We start from the raw sequence: 22,758 nt of genomic DNA on the forward strand, positions 1-22,758 counted from the left end.
TTCTGTTTTGAGAGAAGCATTGTAAATTAATAATATGACTACAGTGTTACTCCCATTATTTATTTTCTATAGAATTTAGCACATTAAGGTGTATTATTTGCAGTACTCAGCCATGAAGTAGGCCACAGCTTGGTTAGTTTCCATGAATTGTAGTAATTAACATATATATATATTTTTTTCTCTTTAGTATATTAGTTATACCCCTAATATCTTTTAGGAAAATGAAATAGAACTGGCAAGTTTTTTTTTTTTCCCTAAATTTATCATGAATGATAGTTCTTAATGATCCAGGTTGCATAATATTCCCTTCATTAGAAATAGTACCTTATGTTTTATATTCTAATAATTATATGTGCATAATAGAAAGTTCTTTGTGGATCAGTGTGGGACACAGATATGTCAATTACACTGGGAATCAGGGCACCTGAGACACAGTTCTGCATCATTTACTAAGGTGTTGAAAACAGTGGAAACAGTGTCAGACTTTATTTTTCTGGGCTCCAAAATCACTGCAGATGGTGAATACAGCCATGAAATTAAAAGATGCTTACTCCTTGGAAGGAAAGTTATGACCAACCTAGACAACATATTAAAAAGCAGAGACATTACTTTGCCGACAAAGGTCCGTCTAGTCAAGGCTATGGTTTTTCCAGTGGTCATGTATGGATGTGAGAGTTGGACTATAAAGAAAGCTGAGCACCGAAGAATTGATGCTTTTGAACTGTGGTGTTGGAGAAGACTCTTGAGAATCCCTTGGACTGCAAGGAGATCCAACCAGTCCATCCTAAAGGAGATAAGTCCTGGATGTTCATTGGAAGGACTGATGTTGAAGCTGAAACTCCAATACTTTGGCCACCTGATCCGAAGAGCTGACTCATTGGAAAAGACCCTGATGCTGGGAAAGATTGAGGGCAGGAGGAAAAGGGGACAACAGAGGATGAGATGGTTGGATGGCATCACCAACTCAATGGAATGGGTTTGGGTGGATTCTGGGAGTTGGTGATAGACAGGGAGGCCTGGTGTGCTGCGGTTCATGGGGTCACAAAGAGTTGGACATGACTGAGTGACTGAACTGAACTGAAAAACTCTAACAGAAATGGAATTGATGACTCTAGGCTATAAGATATTGGTAACAAATTAAAATACCTTCTCAAAATCAAATATCCCCTATTCTTTAAATGTTCAATTCAAAAGTGATTTGATATATCTACTTCTGGGATGAGAAAAGCTTGAATTCCTAACATGGGAATTTATTATCGTCTAAACCATCTGGTTGGTAACAAAAATAAACTATTTTTCTGAGATTTATGACCATATATCTTATTAAACCCAGTAATGCACTTAGTTATTAGTTTCCTTGGTGACTCAGATGGCAAAAATCTGCCTATAATGCAACAGACTCAGGTTCAAACCCAGGGTTGGGAAGATACCCTGGAAAAGGAAATGGCAACTCACTCCAATATTCTTGCCTGGAGAATTCCAGGCACAGAGGAGGCTGAGGGAGTTGCAAAGAGTAGGACACAGCTGAGGTGCTAACACTAACGTATTTAGTTATTATTAGATCTTTCTTGATATGCTCGCATGTCATTTATATGCCTTCACTACATATATGTATGGGTTATTAATATTATTTGTGAAATTATGTTTTAATGATGTTCTACTTGATTCTTTAGGTTTACTCAATTTAATAAAGTGAATTTGATCATTTCATATGGTCTGGGAATTAGTTGCCTTATTTTCTATTACACACAGTTTACCTGGAATCTAACAAAGCAAAGGCTATCAAAATTCACCTCATTTCTCTTAACAAGTAGAGGATAAAATAGTACTAGCAGTCAAAAGCTTTCTTGAGACATTATCCTGATTAGACAAATGTGATAAAAACATACTCAGAGAAGTAAAGAGAGTAGAAAAACTATGGATGTTAAAACATTGTCATTCACATGAAATGATGGTTCAATGTACAGAGCAAGAGATCTGTGTATCAAATGTAACAAGTGATCTAGGTTTATGCTCAGGTGGGATACTGGTTTTGGTGGTCATGATAGTGAATCCTGTTCATCTATGGGCACTGCAGGGATGTGTTGAAAACTCTTTTATGTACAAAATCTCATCTATACACAAAAATTCTAAACCAAAATTATACAGCAACTGATGAATTTTAAAACTGAATAACATAAAAAATATAAAAATTGAACTTTAGGTGTGTTGGTCCCCCCTAGGGGTTACTGAGTGCTCAAAATTCAGTGAAAATTGATAAAGGCCCAAAAAGTCCATTCTTATTACTTTAGAAATCACTTGACAATCCCATTAATTTACAAATTTTGATATAAGGCCTAGAGACATTAGGTAGTCTGCAAGATTAAAATGCTGCATGGTAACAGAAAGAGTTGTTCTGATTTCCAGATAATGCTGATTGAGAAAAAATAAAAATATGTAGCTTATTTATTTATTTCAAGTTAAGACAAAAAAAATTTTCAATATCTTAATTTAATGTCTATAAATACATTACAAAAATTAAAATTATAATCATAGCAGTGACTTCTTAAGCAACATCAATAAATTTCTATTTTTAAAAATGAATGGGTCCTAGAATATAAATGGAAAAGTAAAAATATACTAGCTTTATAACAGTAAACATTTAAACTCTTTTTTAAGTTTGCTTTGCCAAATATAAAGGCAAAAGCTTTTCTGTCCTTAAGACTAAATAGTCAAACAAACAAAGCAATTCTAAAATGATTTGATTAAAATACATGAAAGGGTGTTTCATCTCTCATATTTTTTTTTCTTTTTAATAAAGAAAGCTGTATTGGTGCCCTTTGCATGCAGACTGGGACTAGGAGAAAAAGGCAATTTGAGGATTAAATTTGATGATTTTTCTTACTGTCATAAATGATCTATATGTTTCATTACTTTATGAACTTAAATCCTCAGGCAATGGGTTCTTGAGCAGAGTTTAAGTCAAACCTACATATTTGAAATAAATATAACTATGTTACAAGTGCACCTATGATATGTTGAAAAATAAAGAAACAAAATCAGTGTCTCATTAACTTCAAATTATAGTTATTTGGTTTTGTCAAAACCACCATTAAAGTTACATTCTGTTAGTTTAGAATATGCACCCAAAATTATTTTGAGATTGTTTATGCTTTGAGTAATTTCAGCAGTTCTGGGCCCATTGCTGTCTAACCATCACAAGTCCATTTTTTTTCTCTTTTGATATGTCATCTTGCTAAACAGGATATACTGTTGACCCTTGGAAATATAGGGGTTAGGGTGCTAATCCTCCACACAGTCAAAAATATGCTTATATTTTTATCACCCAGCTTTTTGAACGCACAATTTTACATCTGCAGATTCAACCACCTTCCTGTGGATTGCTTAGTACTGCAGCACTTCATTATGAAAAGAAAAAACTGCATGTAAGTGTTGCTTAATCAAACTAGCAAGGAATATCTAAAAAAGATGAACAATCATCATACTTAATGCAGAAAGACACATGTTTTCTTTTTACCTTAAGATAAGGAAATACACAGGGATATCTATCCTCATCAATTCCTTCATTATTGTGCAGGAGGTTCTTGTCAGGAAAATGAAATGAGGGAAAGAAAAAAGGTGCAAGCAAATTGGAAAGGAAGAAGTATAAGGTATTTCTTCACAGATAAAATAATCATCTATATAGGAAATCTGATTGAAACTATAAAAAGTGAATGTACTTAGTTCAGTAAGATTGCAATTTATAAAAGCAGATACAAAGGAAATCAATTTGTCTGTATACTATCAACAAAGAATCAGAAAGTTAAATTAAAACATTATCAGTTATGACAAAGCAAAAATTTATGAAGCACTTAAGGTAAGCTGACAAAATATATGAAATATCTGCATAACAAAACTATGAAACAAAGACAAGGATAATTAAAGTAGACAAAAATAAAATGAAAGAAATATTCTGTTCATGGGTCAGAATATGTGATACTTTTAAGATGTTTATTTTCCACAAATTCATTCATAGAATTATAATCATTCCAATTGAAATCCCAGTAAACTTTTTCATCGAAACTTATGAATTAAAATTAAAATTCACATAGAAGTGAGAAAGAACAACTAGAGTGGCCAATCAACAACCACAAAGGGGCCAAGAAATGAATAGAAAATTAATAGAAAATCCTGCAAGATGACTGAGCATGTACGCACATTGCCCTGGCAACAATGATATTAGAAAAAAAAAAAATTGGGTCTACACCTTGCTCAGTTCAGTTCAATTCAGTCGCTCAGTCATGTCTGACTCTGCGACACCATGAACCACAGCACGCCAGGCCTCCCTGTCCATCACCAACTCCCAGAGTCCACCCAAACCCATGTCCATAGAGTTGGTGATGCCATCCAACCATCTCATCCTCTGTCATCTCCTTCTGCTCCTGCCCCAAATTCCTCCCAGTAAGAGGGTCTTTTCCAATGAGTCAACTCTTTGCATGAGGTGGCCAAAGTACTGGAGTTTCAGCTTCAGCATCAGTCCTTCCAATAAACACCCAGGACTGATCTCCTTTAGGATGGACTGGTTGAATCTTCCTGCAGTCCAAGGGACTCTCAGGAGTCTTTTCCTACATCTTGTACCATATACTAAAATCAGCCCAAAGTGGATTACAGACCTAAGCAGAAGAAATACCCTAAGCCTTTTAGAATAAAATGTTAAGGTAAAAAGTTTGTGATCTTGGATAATACAAAGGTATATGAGATATGACATTAAAATCATATAATCTATATCCATACCTACCTATTTATCAAATTATCTATATTAAATATATGATAAAATAAAAAGACAACTAACAAAAAGATTAATCATTTGTAAATCATTTTTCTTGTAAATAATTTATACTTTGAACATGTATAGAAATCTCAAGCTCAATAAGGGAACAGGCTTAACAAAGTTGGGAAAACATTTAAACAAAAATTTCACCAAGAAAATATATGGAAGCAAATAAGCACCTGAAAATATGCTCAACAATATTAGTCCTAAGAGGAATAAAAAGTAAAACCACTAAATATTATTTAGCCTCTATTAAAGTAGCTAAAATCAAAAGATCAATCATACCAAGTGTAGACAAGGATGACCCTGAATTCTCAAATATAATGGTGGGAATGTAAAATTGCACAATCACTTTGCAAGACTAAATATATATTTATATAATATAGCCTTTCCACCCCTTTGCATTCACTCTAGAGAAAATATAGTCCTATACAAAGACTCTATATGATGTTCCTATCCACTTCATTTGCCTTAGCTTAAATCTGGAGACAAATAAAATACCTTTCAAAAGATGAATGGTAAAATAAAACCAGGGTATATATGGAATACTGCTTGGCAATAAAAAAGATTAGACTATAGGTAAATGCTTCTATATGGATAAATATAAAGATAAAAATTCTTAATGAAAGAAGTTAAACAAAAACAGAACATATTATGTTATTCTGTTTACAAACATTCTAGATTATACAAAGTAATCTATAATACAGTGCCAGATAAAGAGATGGAAAGGCAGAGATGGTTATAAAAAGGGGATTACCAAATGGACAGAGGAACTTTTTCAGATACTAGTAATGTCAACTGCTTTATGTTGATAATTTCAACATATGTATTTATTTCTAATTATATAAAATTTTATAGTCTAAGCAGATGTAGTTTTTAATCTCAATTATACCTCAACAATGTGGTTAAAATCATTTATAAGTAAGAATATGAAGATATTTAAAAATATTCCAAATATATCTTTCCATCATCCTTGCTTACATTTAAAGTTTCCTTAGATCTGGGTCTTATGAAGTTAATATCTGGATACAATGATGTACACATGTTATTATTTGAACATGTGTTAAGGAAAAAATGGAGAATATGGAATTCTTGAAAGGAGAATTTATTGTGTTAAATTAGTCTTAAATAAAGTAGAAAAAAATATATATATATATATTAGAGAAAACATTATTCAAATATTTTAAATATATATTTGAATATGAGAAGGGAAAAATACAACACTACCATGATTGCTAATAGCAAAGAAAAAAAAAAAGAAAATAATTGTAGTATCCAAGTATGGCTTCGATTTGTTAGAATTTTAAGGTAATGAAATTAGCAGGGCAGTTAGCTTAAAATGTAAAATTAGTTAGTTGCCAATGAGAGAAATATCTCAACATGATTTTGTATTCAAATTTTGTGTAAGAATCAATTGAATCAGTATATACGGAAATTCTTTACATGATGAAAATAGTGGATAAATTAATTTTCTGTATTATTTAGAAGAATGCTTCATGCATAGGTGTTCACAAATGGTTATTGACTAGACTTATACATTACTAACTTTATAAATGACTCTCAAGTTTTTGATAATGTTCTTCTATTTTAAACCGATAGCTTGAACAATTGCTAAATAGGTAGCAATCTTTGAATTTAATTTACAAGTTCAGAGGCAATTTACAATGTGGTAAGTTCTAAAGCAAAACACTAATAATGGTCTGTAATTATACTCTTTTCTACTTGAATCCATTTTAACATCTGTAAAGCTATGTTAAATCCATGCTGTCTTCTATCTCTGGAGGCTCTTCCCTGTGAAGGCTGAGGATGTGGAATATATTAAGAGTTCTGTTAACTACTTTGTGATTTCCAAATGATTATTGCTATTTCATGCTGCTTGTTTAGAACAGAAAGATCTATTACATACTACTTTAAGAATAGGAAACTATTTTGCAAAAGTTTAATGACAGAAAAACAAAATTGAGAGAGAGGAATTATAGAAAGGTTTACACAGTTAATCAAACAGTGAGACTAGGAATCATTATGGTTTTCTTATTTTTACCTTTTATGTTTTCTTCTTTTATGTAAAATAAATAAATAAATAAATAACAATCAAATTAGAAGACTTTCTGAATATTTTATTTACACTTGTTTTGAAAATCTGTAAACAAGCTTATGACATAAGCACTCTACCTTTGGGTAATGAAAGTGACAGTGTTAGTTGCTCAGTCAGATCCAACTCTTTGCAACCCTATGGACTGTAGCCTGCCTGGCTCCTCTGTGCATGGGATTCTCCAGGCAAAAATACTGGAGTGAGTAGCCATTCCCTTCTCCAGAGGATCTTCCCAACCCAGGGATCAAACCCTGGTCTTCTACATTACAGACAGACTCTTTACCATTTGAGCCCCAAATGATGACAAAAAAATGTTAAATAGAGATATCTTTATTGAGATATTTATATGTGCCAGGGATTGTATTATTAGCTACTCAAAACAACCTTTGTTGTTATCTCATTTGTTTTTGTAGATGATAAACATTTAGGTGTAATTTTCTGTATCTTAATATCTCATAAGTGCCAGAACTGAGATTTGACCCCAGGTCTCAGGTTTCTCTGAGCCCAGATTCCACATTTAAGCATATATCACTGCATTATGTCTGTCCTAAAAGTGGAGTGCCTGACCATGGTGTGAGTGTGTGATGTGTGCTTTTCTTGCTGGCTGAGTCTAGGGATAAATATTTACAGATGCATTGATGGGAAAAGTGAGATACTATCTCCATAATAATAATAACTCCTTACTCCTCAGAGACATATTTACATATTTCAAAAGTATACAAATCATGCTTATTTAGAGGCACTGTTTAAACTCTTAATAAATAATTGTCATCTAAATCTGATATCTGAAAGATTAGTTAAGAAGATTGAGGAAGTTGAGGAAGTGAAAGTTACAGATTTAGTCAAGGATATGGGCTTCCCATGTGGCATTCATGGTCAAGAACCCACTTACCACTGCAGAAGACACACGGGTTTGATCCATGGGTGGGGGAGATCCCTTGGAGGAGGACATGGCAGCCCACTCCAATATTTTTTCCTGGAGAATCCCACGGACAGAGGAACCTGGCAGACTACAGTCCATGGGGTCACAAAGAGTCAAACAAGACTGAGTGATTAAGCACAGCATAGCATGCAGGCACATACATAGGATAGATTCCATATACTAGAACTGTCTCAGTGCAAGCCCTAACTGCAAGTTACATAATAAATTTAGTTCCTGTTTGTACTAATTCACAGCAATAAAGCTATACAAAGGAATACTGGAGGACGATTACATTGTATACATCATCCAGATTTAACAATTATAAACATTTTGGCATATATGTTTTGTCTACATATTTTGAAGAACTCTTTTATCACAAATCCCAAATATAAAAAAAAGTCCTTCTAGATAGTAGGAAGCTTTAAAAAATACATTTTATTACAGAATGAAAAGAATGATAGCATTATTATAATTAATAAAATGCTGTCAATCTGTGCCATCTAACACCCTGTCTAAATAGAAATATTTCTGTCTCCAACTATATTTCTACATTTTTGTTGTTTTGAACAGAATTCTGAGTTCAAAACCTGAACTTGATTGAGATATTCTTTTTAAGAAATTACAATTTAATGTTAATACCTAAATAAATCAGAACTCTAAATGAAATAAATATATCATCATTATAGTAAACTCAATCATCATGCTTGTCACTGTAACCCAAACCACTGAAACTGTATTAGAGAAGCCTCAATTCAAGAAGTGGGTCTTTGGAACCACAAACCCACTCCTACTTCTAATTATTAAATAACGATCCTAAGGCCCAGAAAGAGTACATTAATTACTCAAGATCATACAGCTAACAGAGGTCAAAAACAAGAGCTGTCAGCAAAGCTTGGACCCCTGGACTCTCAGCTAAAGATTTTTGATTGTGTTATCTAATTGAAAATGTATGATAAATGATTGAAATATTGAGCATTACACATCATTTAGGAATTTTACTCAATATAAATATCTCAAAAAAAGTTATCTTCAACATATGATTGAAAAAAGCAAGTGAATATAATTTACCATAATTGACAAGCAACATCCTTCCCAGGTGTTGCTAGTCATAAGGAACCTGCCTGCCAATGCAGGAGATATAAGAGACGCTGGTTGCTGATTTGATCCCTGGGTTGGGAAGATTCCCTAGGGAGGGCATGGCAACCCACTCCAGTATTCTTACCTGGAGAATTCCCTGGATAGAAGCGCCTGGCAGGCTATAGTCCATAGGATCCCGAAGAGTCCAAAGAAACTAAAGCGACTTAGCATGCATGCAAGCAACATACAATCAAATAACAACCTTTGTTGATGGGTGCTGAATCTTGTGTTTCAAATTCTGCTTTGCATGATCTAAGCTAATATTTTCAGAATCAGACTGTCAGTCCAAGCCATGATACATAAAGCGAATGTGAGTGTTAGTCACTCAGTCCTGTCTCTTTGGGACCCCGTGGACTGTAGCCCGCCAGGCTCCTCTGTCCATGGAATTCTCCACGCAAGAAAACTGGAGTGGATTGCCATGTCCTCCTCCAGGGCTATTTCCCACCCAGGGACTGAAACCCCGGGTTCCTGCATTGCAGATAAAGCCATCCTTTACCATCTGAGCCACAAGGGAAGACTGAATGATACACAGGTGTGCACCAGATATTTTTCTGTTCAAAAAACTCTCTCTGACATGGTTATGGATATTATCATGAGTTCTGCTAAGTAACCTTTAGACATCATCTGCATTCAGTATCCCAGGACCCTTGGGCCCATATTGGAGTAGCTTCATCATTTTAATAGTGGAAAATAACAGTGAAAACATATTCAAAAATTTGACTGCTTTCACAGTGATAAAGATTTCCATTTTTAATGTTTTTAAATTTAAGAAGTTGATTTAAGCACAAGGAAAGGACAGAATTTCTTATTTTGAAGAGGGTACAAATGAAAATAATAAAGTTTACTTATGATGAAGAGATACAAATGTCACATTTCTTGATACCTTATGATTTTTAAAACTTCTGAAATTAAGGAAATTCATTGAATTTCTTTGAATTGTCATGATTTTACATAATGTACTATATTTTTATTAAATAAAGTTTGTTATTTACTTATTTATTTATAAAGTACTTGTTTAGAAAGTACTTTATTTATAAAGTATTTGTTATTTATTTATTTATAAAGTACTCTTCTCTGCATCCAACTTTTAAAATCAATGGGATAAATGAAAAACCAAGATAATTTCCCCAATCAAGGCCGGAAAAAAAAAAAGGCTAACTGTGCTAAGCATCAGTTTGACATGGAGCTGCAAAACTTAAAAATCTTATGTTTTGTCGTGATATCATAGCAGGTGATTTACTGGTGCCCAAAAGTTACATTAAATCAGAATAAATGGCCATTTGTTAGTAGATATGTCTTCAGCTCTCTCCAATGGTTTTTCCTGTCCTTGCAACATAGGCTTAATAAATAAAACCTGCACTAACACTAAAATCAGTCCAAACTTTATTTTACCTTCTTACAAAAACAATCTGGATACACCATTTCTGCAATAATGTTGAAATAGTTGACATTATGTTATAGCATATTCTAGTTTAAAACAAGTGCTGTTATGCCAAAAGAGATTCTAAACATTTTTATATCCCCATAAATATGCCTGGATTTAAATCTTAAAACAAATGTGACCAAAAGAATTTATTTCTCTGAGGTAAAACAGAAATCACAACAATGGGAAGTTAAAAAGAACAGATGTCAAAAAAGCCTGTTGACATTTTAAAGAAAATTCTAAAATTATAGCCAGAAAACCTAAGTGTGACTGCCCACCTGATTTAGGTTGAGTTGTTTACTAAGTTTTACTCTGAAGATATGGGGGTATTAATACCTACCTCATCAGATTACGAAAAACACTCAGCCATATAATAATCTACATTGCAGCCCTCTGACTGGTACCTGATACTGTAATTATACAAAATTACTCAGGGATTAAATAACATGATTTAACATGGGTGACAGACACCTGTTTAAATACATCACACACACATTAAAAACACTTTACACATAAAACACAATAAAAACCTCTACAGTCTGTTGTAGAACAGCAATCCTTGATATTGGAGTGGTTCCTTGGCTCTGAGTTTTAACTAAAGAATGGAATCAAATTTCAGAAGGGACTAATCACTACTTTTGAGTCACAGAGAAGACCCTAAGAAAAAAAGGGCACAGTAAAATCTAGATGTTGTAATAATTGCTGTTTTAAGGCATGATGGAGTGGCTGATGGTGAACCAGAGAATGACCATCAACATTTGAGAAAGACAGAGCAGCAGTATATGAAATTTTGTAAAATACACATAGATTTATAAAAGTGATATTAAATACAAAATGTGGTAGAGACAAATTACAGTTGCTTACTACATGACTTGATCATGAGTTAATTTCATAGAATATAAAATTAAACACATAACAATTAAATGAGAATATGTGCACAGACATTATATTATTATTATTATTATTATTATTATTATTATTATTTTGTAAATTTACCTCATAAAAAAACTGTCTTAGGTTTTGCAAACTGTATTCAGGTGACTATTCATTATTTGTGTGCACCAATTAATGCATGCTGTAATTAGGAAACCGCTTATAAATGCAGCTGTGTTTTCTAACTGATCCATATTTCAGTACGATTTTTCCTATCCCTTTGTTGTTTTTTTAATTTACTTAAAACTGTCTATTGTTATAGATCTATTGAGAATTTGATGAAATGTATGCAAACTCTAGGCAAAAAGAAAGCAAAAAGAAACAAAAATTTTGAAGGGATTTGAAATAGGGGTTCTAGTATTTTACTTAAAGGGAAGCAGGAAATTAAAACATAAATTCACAGTTGGAAAGAAACCAATAATTCTAAATACCAGTGAGCCTCAAGCATGGTACATATCTGACTGAATATAACTATATCCATTACTGATGGTTAAGAGCAAAGGATTGGTGCCAGAAGGACCCACAATTAAGCTAGGTTTAGTGTCCTCATCAATAAAATGGAGACAGTTGCATTTGCTAAATAATAAATGTGGTTGTGTATTCCAATCACTTAGTCAATGGCTTGGACTGGGCATCTAATAATTTACACACATAAAGTTAAAGTATCCAGTAGTTGGGAATTTTTTTTTTTTTTTAATTAAGGAAATGTCATATGATAGGTTAACCAACTACCATACGCTATTCTTCTTGTGCTCAGCTTAGCCCCCCGACGTCCTTCTGGTTTTCTCCCGTTCCTCTCATCTACCAGAGTGATGTCAATCACAATTCATTTCTTCTCAGTTAATGCCTTTAAAATCATCCAGCCTAAGAACTGGCTAATCTAATAAACTAGTTCATGCTAATGAGTCTAGTCAAGATGTTTCTCCATCATCTCTCACCACACCTCTGTCCTCCAATACTCCTTTGTGTATTTTAGGAGCCATGCTCTATTAAACCAGCTCTTTACCATCTTCCCCTTAGTTCAATTCAATTAATATTTACTAATCTATCATATGTGAGGAACGTGATTTACCCAGAGGGGAGGTAATTTCAGTCGGAGATGAAAGGTAGAATATAAATGCAAGTAAGTTATGGATACACTTCTCAATACAGTTAGTTAACTATTGTGAAGATAGACTTGGTAAGACAGAATTGGCATTCTGTGAGAGATGAAGCAAAGACATTCTGGGGGGCAAGGAAAGTTTTAGTAGTTTAAGTCTCAGCTTTTAGTCATTATTACTTAATAATAGTAGAGATTGGTAGATAAAAGCAAAAGGGAAAATTGAATTAAAATGAAAGGTGATACAGTATTTAGAAACAAGGAAATGTTTGAGAATAATTGCAGTTAAAGAAGATATTATACTTCAAAAGAATCATTCATTTTTTTCAAATATGTAATTAATTCACTCAGTAACAAAGCAATGATGATTATTTTGTTATCTTCCAAGAAAATATAATTCTTTATCATACACACAAAATGCTTCTTCTCTGATTAATGTAAATTGTGTGATCACTGAATTAAACAATATTTCTTAGAAGGTTTTTTTTTTCTTACGAAGTTGAAGATTTGGTGAGATTTAAATAGTGAAGAGATGGATTTAATGCTTCCTGGTTGAAGTATATTTCTTCAGTGAGATGTGTCAAATAGATGACATTGTTGAGTAAGTGAAAAGGGATATATGTTTGACTTTAAGCAACATGTATAACGCTGTTCATCAACAAGTGTGAAAGAAACTTGAGAGTACATAATAATATGCTTCCTTATGAACCGTCAATTTGCTTCCATCCTCCAGAGGATAGACAGTGCTCATAAATCTGCCATGCCTACATGACAAGAGAAAAGCATTCAACCTAGGGAAATAAGCACGCATTCTCCTTGCCATGGCCTCTAATATCCAACCAAATGGAAGCACAAACAATGAACCTGTTGAGGGCCCCTTTTCTCTTTAGTAGGGTAGTCCCTAATTTTCAGAATTACCTCCACACAACCTAATGACTGCAACTAGAAACCAGAGTTTTTACCAGTTTAACCAAACCCGGACAAGCACCAATCCCAGGAGACATTCTGTAGATATAGGCCCCCTGCTGATTGTTCAGCATCATTTGACTGTAAGTTTTACTCCTCCGTACTTAAATGTGTGAGCAAACTTTGAACTCAATATAATTATTTTTTATATTACATTCTTTAAACTTGAAAATAACTGTCTAAAGTCCTATAAAATCATGTCATTTTTATTTTATCCATAGTTCTCCTCTCAAGGATTGTAGTAATCATACCTATATTATAGCAAAGCTTTAAGGAGTAAATAAGTTTATAAACACCAATCAATGGGAGCATTCAATACTAGCAAGTTGTAAGATGTAGTCATATTAATGACTATAAAAGTATACTGTCTATTGTGTGTTTATATCAGAGAGTTATGCAATTTATTTGGTTTCTTTATGTAATTATGTAAGGAATCCTAATAAGAAAGTACACGAAAACAAACAGAAAAATCTGAAACTACAATTAAGTATAACAAACAGATTATATAAACTGTATGAAGCAATATTTATAGAAATTTATAGAATAGGACTATGTAGTACTCACATTTTTGAGATTATAAAAGCAATGAATAAATATTAAGTAACTTAAGTAAAGATGGATTATGTGATTTTTGTAAAAGGTAAGGATAATCTATTGAAAATGATGTGAGATAAGCTTCAAGTGTCAATATGTATAAATCATGTACTCACATGAACTTCACTTAAATATAGAAAATTTTATTATTCAATTTTCTGTCAAAGTTGAAATATATTTTTTAAATTATGGAACAGCTATCAACTATTTTATAACATAGAAATGGAGTTTTGGGCCCTATTCCATTAAACATTCAACAGGTTTATTTTGAACCCTATTGGTTTTGAATTTGATTGGTCTCTTAGAGACAATTTAGTCACAGATTTAAAGTGAACATGTGCCTTTCTGAAAATTACCTTTCTAAGAAAATTTTGAGGAAAAATTTCCTGAGATATTACAGAAGAGGACTAGGGTATTAATAATCTTCTGCCATGCAAGTCCTTTATGTAGGACACTGTCGGTTGTAAACTGGAGATTTTTTCTTTTAAAGATGTAGATTGAGAGTAAAATCACAAACATACTAATCAATTTAGTGGCAAAAACTTCCTTGCTCAAGGATATTTATCTTACACCTGTCTTAATTTATTAAATACTGTATTGCCTTTATAGTTACAGCCTCAAATGTCATTAATGTATTTTACAATGGAGTTGAAGACGACTTACAAGAGTCAAAGTTTAAGTGAGATTTCACATAAAATCAACATAAATATATGGTTAAACTTTAACTCACAAACAGTATAAGATCTTTTTTAGCTTTTTTTCTTTTCTTCTTTTTAAATAAGCTGCATTAATTTTGAATTTAACAGGTACACGTATACTTAAATTTATACTTAAATTCACTTATAAACAGTATCATATTCTCTCTTTATATTCCATATACCTCTGTTTAAATATTACCTAAAGCCATGGAAACTTGGGCTAACATTAAAAATCTAATTAAGCTTTACCTTATAAGACAATAAAATGTATGATGCCATTCTTGTTTTAATATAACCTTTTCTGAAGATATGCCATGAATCTTAGTTCTCACAGGCAGAACAAATGATTCAGTGTAAATATAATTCTGTTTCAATTGCCTACGATCTTAAGGATGACACTGTAAAATATAAATATAATTAATAACATAATTATATACTAGTGTTTCAATTTTCAAAGTTATTTGTTTCATTTACATCCTACAGAATGAAAATGGATGTAAATTTTGACACACACAAACCTACATTTTTTTCTGTAATAATGAAATATACTCATGATGATAGGTAAAGTCTTGTTTATTTGTAAGAAAGTAATTTATTTATTATTAAGATGATTAAGCTATTATATGTATGGCAGAAAAACTTTCATAACACAGTTTTTTTTCTTTTACTCTGATGTGTTTCTGAATTCCACAAACCATTTTCAAACAAAATTGGTCTCCGAAGCAGATACATTTTGAACCTATATGATTTAAAAAAAAAAAAAAACAAAGCACTTATCCTTGATAGGGGTTTCCAACATGGTCAAGTTTGTGGTGTCCTAAGTGGAGGACTCAGGACAGATGGTGGTAGGGATGAGGCAGGAGAGATCAACACCTAAAAATTTTATTACCTCATATCTTTTTTTTTTAATGAATGGAATATAATGGTTTAGAGTTTGTTTTTACATTTAAAAGAGTACCAGAAAAATCCATACATAGAGGTGTCTTTCTAAAATAATGAGAAGTACATTGTATAAAGCAACAGAATTCGACTTTGAAAATGTTGGTTGTTTTGATATGCCGGCATTTTTCATTATTTTTGTTGCTACAAATGAGCAGGATTTAATAAGATATTTGCATACTTACCATAAAAGCCAGGCAATTATATAGAATATGTGTGGCGAAGTATATTTTACAGAAAATAAATGAAAACATAACTTCTGATCTCAAGGCTTATATCCTTATATTTCATCTTTTCACAAGAAATTCAGGTATTTAAAATGTTTCTTATGATGCAAGTCAATTTTATATTAGATCTCATTATTCACCAAAATAGTAGAGGGTATATACTATTATTTTTATCTACTATTTATTAAATTTTCAGCATCTATACCTGTTATACATATTAATTAAATATTAGCATCATTGTTTTAACAAACCTGATCTATAAAACAGATTTACACAGACAAATGATGATTAATAGCCAGGCAGTTATACCTCTAGAGTCAGATGTTGAAAGACATTATAAAACACAACTAAATTCAGTGCTCATTAGGAAAGAGATCTACATCTAGTAACAAGTTCAAATGATTAATAAAAATGCATAACCTGATTTATCAATGTATTCCAAGCCCACACATACATAAAATTACATTTTAGAAATAGCTTTTTTTTCTCATATTGAAATGTAGTAATATAACATTCATTGAGTTATCTATTTTACATTATCAGTCTCTTCCTTGAGCTTTCTCTTAACACTATTTTTAGAAACACTTATGAAAGTCAGTCTAATATCAAGGTACCTTTGCTGGTTCTATAGCGTTTGAAAAATGTGCCATGAGAATCGGTTCAAATTTTATTAGAGAAAATAATGGAATATTTTTAAAGAGTGAATTTTAAAAAACAAAAGAAATTATTCTGTCAAACCTCTAAATATCTAAAAATAGCTATAAAGATCTTTAAGATAAACAATTTCTATGTTTCTATAACTTTTTAATATAAAAGATATTACATGGAAAATTTTACCTTACAATTCACTTTATGAATGTTTGATGATATATTTTCTTATGTGTGTCTGTGATTGGGTCCTGAAGAGAAAAAAAGAAAAAAATACATGAAAAACTTTTTAATCTTTATATCATAAAAAGCTATGCATAACCATGAACTGTTGCCTACAAATCTCCTCTGTCCATGGAATTCCCCAGGCAAGAATACTGGAGTGGGTTGCCATTTCCATTTCCAGGGCATCATCCCCACCCAGGAATCAAACTCAGGTCTCCTGCATTGTAGATGCATTCTTTACCATCTAAGCCACCAGGGAAGCCCATAGAAAGTAATAGTTTATTACAGATTTCTTCATATCACTCAAGAATCCAACTCATGAGGACATAATGGAGGATGAAGAACAAATACAGTTTTTGAAGAGGCAAAATATTGAGAGAAATTGAACTACCAGATTTTTGTTTTTTTAGATCATAGCCTTCTGAAATAGAGACTCTAGTGGAAGATCAGTCTCTTATGAGATTTGAACAATTTTAGTTATATTCTCTGAACCACTGTTACTTCAATTGATTAAGATGTATATGCTCTTCATAGATGTTCAAATAATAACCTAGGGTTATAATCCATTTGAAGGCCCTAGCTTTGTGCTTAATGCATAGTCAATATTAAAATATAAATATTAGTAGTGATTTCAAGTAATAAAATAATACTTATAAGAATAGTAATTAATAATATATGCATCATAAATTCAATATTGTACTTTGAAACCATAGATTATGAAAAACATATCAGAATATAAATGCAAGAAGCAGTAAAATTTACCTAAAATATAACATATAAAACAAGCCAGTTTTATAAATCAATATGAAGTATATTGTTGTAGAATTGTGACATATGTTTGAGTAAATTAAGAATATTTTTCATATTTTATTAAGTATACAACATAATTTCAATTGTATTGAAGTGTTTACATTGAAAAGAGAATATTAAAAGGAGAAAAATATAAGGAAATATGTGTGATCTCAGAGGGTAATAAAGGTCTTTCAGAACCTAAAAGCAAATGGCATAAGAATTTTTCTTATTCTTAGCTAAAATCATCTTAGCAAGACTTTAGGTGATGATGCAATTTGCTATGAACTCATTTTCCTAAAACTTACAGATCATTCATGCAACAATGATTTACTGCATACCTGATATGCACCAAGCATTATTATTCATGCTGGGGATACAGCAGTGACCAAAAGAGACAAAACACCCAACTTCATGATCTTACATTGGGGGGAGTGAGAGGGGTGGAGAGACAAAAATATATACTCAAATAAGTACATATGTATTGTATGTAAAATCATTGTGTAATCATTGATAAAATGACTTTATCAAGTGCCATAAAAAATAGGCAGGAAGGGTTAAGAATTACTGGCTTTCATCCAGGGAGAAACAACAAGAGAGATGACATTGGCATCCAGGAGAAGACTTCGAACTGCAGAAAAATATTTGGTAATTTACTATGAGTGTGAAATGATGACCTACACATAGATTATAAACTCCATAAAATGAAAGTTTAAGACTGAGCCCTTTAAGGTCAGCGGAATGAGGAGGAGCCACAGTTAAGACAGGAATAGTAGGAAGATGTCCTGGGAGCACTCTTAAGAGAAAGAGATTTGAAGTAATTTGGAGATCTTGATTATCTACCTGTCTGTGCATGCTGGGTGCTAATTTCGCTTCAGTTTTGTCCAACTCTTTGTGACCCAAGGACTGTAGCTCACCAGGTTCCTCTGTCCATGGGATCCTCCAGGCAAGACTATTGGAGTGGGTTGCCATGCCCTCCTGCAGGATATCTTCCCGACCTAGAAATCGAACCCACGCCTCTTACACCTCTGGCATTGGCAGGTGTGTCCTTTACCACTGAGCCATCTGGGAAGGTCATCTATGTGTCTAGCTATTATCTATCTATTGAAAGCAAAATATCTCAGAGTCCTTTAGAACACATACTACTCAGAAGCTTCAGGCTTCCTAGGCTCCCAACATGTGTATTCTCATATTCCTAATTCAGAATTCTTACCTCTTCAATATGGCCTTTCTTAAAATAAGAGGTAAAATCCAATGTGACTGGTTTCTAAGTTTGAGCTGAGGAACTAGTGTTGATACACGGTTCACATGCTTCATTACTAGGAATTCAAGGCATTCACTGATAGCACCTAATGCATCAAATTCTTGTGTATGATCTGAGTTGAGGAGCATTAAGAGTTTGCAAGGAGTAACTTTGAAGTATTGGGTTATTTGAATGTTCTACGAGAGGGACACTCAAATGTGAGCAAACAGAGGCTTACTTATGTGTAGCATACATTTTCTGCAAAGGTTATCATAGGCCTGTTGTTAGTGAGACCAATAGTATTTCGCTGGTCATTTCATCTCTGCCTCATTGCTGGAAGTAGGATGCTCTCTCCCATATCTATGGCATAATGCGCGGCATGGACTCTAATTGTGACTCAGTCCTTTAGCAGTTCCCTGATGGTTCAGACAGAGAAGAATCTGCCTGCAGTGCAGGAGACCTGGATTCAACCCCTGGGTCGGGCAGATCTCCTGGAGTAGGAAGTAGCAACCCACTTTCGTGAGCCTGCCTGGAGAATTCCATGGACAGAGGAGCGGGTAGTCCATGTGGTCACAAAGAGTTAGACATGAGTGGGAGACTAACTTAACTGTTTAAAATCTGACAACAGAAAATTAGTTTATAATTATCTTTAGCTTAGTGAAAACTGCTCAGTCAACCAGGAGATGTCACTAAGGAATAATAACTCCATCTACTGTGTCGCAAACATTTATTCAAGTTTATGGGAACAATTCAGCCAAATACTTTCTAAGGATTTATAATATTGTCCCCATAATAGGAAACATATATTTCACTTTTCTATTAAATCACATCTTTCTTGCCTTTACTCCAGCAATTTCTATGTGCCTTATATTTTAAAATGTAACAATTATTTTAGAGACAATTTCAACAAGTACTAATTTGCATTTCTGAGCTCTTAAAGTAATAAAAAAAAAAGTACACTTCTAACTAGAGAAGGAATATTTTAGGAAATATATATGTAGTCACTTCAAAATGTATTCTCAGTTACTATATAGGTCACTGTTTCAAAGCTTTTCATATTATATTGTATTCCACTTGATTTCAAACCTCTTTCAAAATTATGGGCTTATATATTCACAGAAACTAAAGTCTTTCCAGGTTATCTAAAAATAACAAAAAATGAGACATGGCAGCATAAATACAATAATACTATAGCCCTTTGGTTTAATTTTATTTTACTAAGACATTTTTGTGTCAGACCAGTTTAAGGCTCAGAGCAAAATTGAAGGGACATCCAGAGATTTCCCTGTACCCTTTGCCCCACATATGCATGACCTCTCTCATTATCACCATCCCCAACACAAATGGTGTATTTAGTACAATGTATAAACCTAGACTGACACATCATAATTAACCCAAAGTCCATAGTTTACATATGGTCCACTTTTGGAATTGTACATTATATGGGCTTAGATAAATATATGACAAATATTCAACATTAGGTACATGCAGAGTATTTTGAGGCCTTCCTGGTGGTTCAGTGGTAAAGAATCCACCTATAATGCACAACACCCAGGTTCAACCAGTGGGTCAGGAAGATCCCCGGGAGGAGGAAATGGCAACCCACTTGAGTATCCGTGCCTGGAGAATCCCATGGATAGAGGAACCTGGCGGGCTACAGTCCATAGGGTTGCAAAGAGTCTGACATGACTAAAGTAATTAGCACACAGGTGGAGTATTTTTACTGCCCTTAAAATTCTCTGTGTTCTGTTCACTTCCTCCCTCCCCTTTTCAATTCCTGGCAAATACTGAACTTTTTATAGTTTTCATAGTTTTGTCTTTTTCAGAATGCCATGGAGTTGAAATCATACAGTAGATAGCCTTTTTAGATTGGCTTATTGCGGCTCAGCTGGTAGAGAATCCGCCTGCAATGCGGGAGACTTGGGTTCGATCTCCGGCTTGGGAAGATCACCTGGAGAAGGGAAAGGCTAACCACTGCAGTATTCTGGCCTGGAGAATTCCATGGACTATAGTCCATGACTACCTAGAGTCCATGACTGAGAGACTTCCACTGATGACGATAAATATATATTCAAGGTTTCTTCATATCTTTTCAGGGCTTGAAAACTCATTTTTTGGTGCTGAGTAACATTTCATTGTCAGGATGTACCACGGTTTATTTATTCACTCATCCACTGAAGGACATCTTGGTTGCCTCCAAATTTTGGTAATTATGAATAAAACTGCTACAAATACCAGTGTACAGGCTTTTGTGTGGATATGTTTTCCACTCTTTGAAGTAAATACCCAGGACCATGATTTTTGATTGCATAATAAAAATATATTTAGTTTTGTAAGAAGGGCTTCCCTGGTAGCTCAGCTGGTAAAGAATCCATCTACAATGCAGGAGACCCCAGTTCGATTCCTGGATTGGGAAGATCCACTGGAGAAGGGCAGGCAACCCACTCCAGTATTCTCACATCCATACTAATGTGAGAGCTGAACCATAAAGAAAGCTGAGAGCCAACAAATTGATGCTTTCAAACTGTGGTGCTGGGGATGACTTTGATAGTTCCTTGGACAGCAAGGAGATCAAACTAGTCAATTTCCTACAGGAAATCAACCGTGACCGTTTATAGGAAGAACTGATGCTGAAGCTGATGCTCCAATACTTTGGCAATCTGATGTGAAGAGTTGGCTCATTGGAAAAGACCCTGATGCTAGGAAGGATTGTGGGCAGGAGGAGAAGTGCATGACAGAGGATGAGATGGTTGGATGGCCTAAGGGACACAATGGATATAAGTTTGAGCACACTCTGGGAGACAATAAGGACAAGGAAGACTGGCAAGCTGCCGTCCATGGGGTTGCAAAGAGTCTGACATGACTTAGGGACTGAACAACAATAAAAACAACAGTCTATATATATAAATATTGGCAAGCCTATGTCTTGTCTCTGTTCTTTTCTACTGATTTACTCATCTATCCTTGCACCCGTATTTCACTGTCTTGATTACTTTAAATGTATAGTATCTCTTGAAGTCATTTAGTCTCAGTTCTCCAGTTGTGTCCTTCTCCTTGAATCAGAGTTGATTATTCTGGTTCTTGTGCAATTCTTTGTAACATTTAGACTCATTTTGTTGATAGCCACCCAATAAGTTGCTGGGGCATTTTTTAGGGATTGCCTTGAATCTCTAGATCAGGTTTTGAGAAGAACTGAAATCTTGCCAATATTGTTTTTCTAAACGTAAGCATGGAACCTCTCCATATATTTAGTTCTTTGATTTTGTTCATCAGAGTTCTTTTAGTTTTCCTCATATTGACACGTTTGATTGGTTTGTTCCTAAGTATTTCATTTTTTGTATGTTTATGTAAATGCTATTACATATTTAATTTCAAATTCCACTTGGTCATTGCTAGTATACAGAAAAGCAATTGACTTTTGTGTATTAAACTTGCATTATGCAAACTTTCTATAATCACTTATTAGTTTTAGAAGTTTTTTGGTTAGTTATTTTGGATTTTCTGTATGGATAATCAAGTCATTTACAAACAAAGACAATTTTATTTCTTCCTTCTAAATCCCCATACACTTATATTTCCTTTTCTTTTTTATTGCATTACCTAAAGATTTCAGCAGATTTTTTTTTAAATTGGGAGATTATTGTTTTACAATGTTGTGTTGGTTTCTACCATCCAAAAATGTGAATCATTCATATGCATTCAGTAGATTTTTAAAAGGAGTGGGAACACCCTTGATTTATACCCGATCTGTAGGTTCCACTTTCTCATAATTAAATGTGATGATAGAATGATTTGATTTTGCTTTTTAAGAACCATGCCAACCCAGACAGATTCAAGTATTATATTGCCTCTTATTTTTTAATAATCTGAATCTATCAGTAAGAATCCCAGTGAGATATAATGTATGAAAAGATCTCTGTATTCTCCTCACAGGAAAGCTCATATTCAACAATGGATTCTCATTGAGATGTAAGGACATATTTTTCTTATTCTGAGTGGAGAAATCACTAAAG

At 33.4% G+C, this 22,758-nt stretch overlaps 1 protein-coding gene across 2 annotated transcripts in view; it reads right to left on the bottom strand.

Annotated features, from left to right (window-relative positions):
- Positions 1-22,758, bottom strand: part of CDH18 (cadherin 18) — a 1,188,046-nt gene that overhangs the window by 813,232 nt on the left and 352,056 nt on the right. For both annotated transcript variants that reach the window (XM_070476511.1, XM_070476510.1), the window contains exon 2: positions 16,678-16,739. The gene's annotated coding sequence lies outside the window, so the exon portion shown is untranslated. The remainder of the gene's footprint in view (positions 1-16,677; positions 16,740-22,758) is intronic.

The sequence above is a fragment of the Odocoileus virginianus genome, chromosome 14 (assembly GCF_023699985.2).
Source record: "Odocoileus virginianus isolate 20LAN1187 ecotype Illinois chromosome 14, Ovbor_1.2, whole genome shotgun sequence".
In the NCBI taxonomy this organism is placed as follows: Eukaryota; Metazoa; Chordata; class Mammalia; order Artiodactyla; family Cervidae; genus Odocoileus; species Odocoileus virginianus.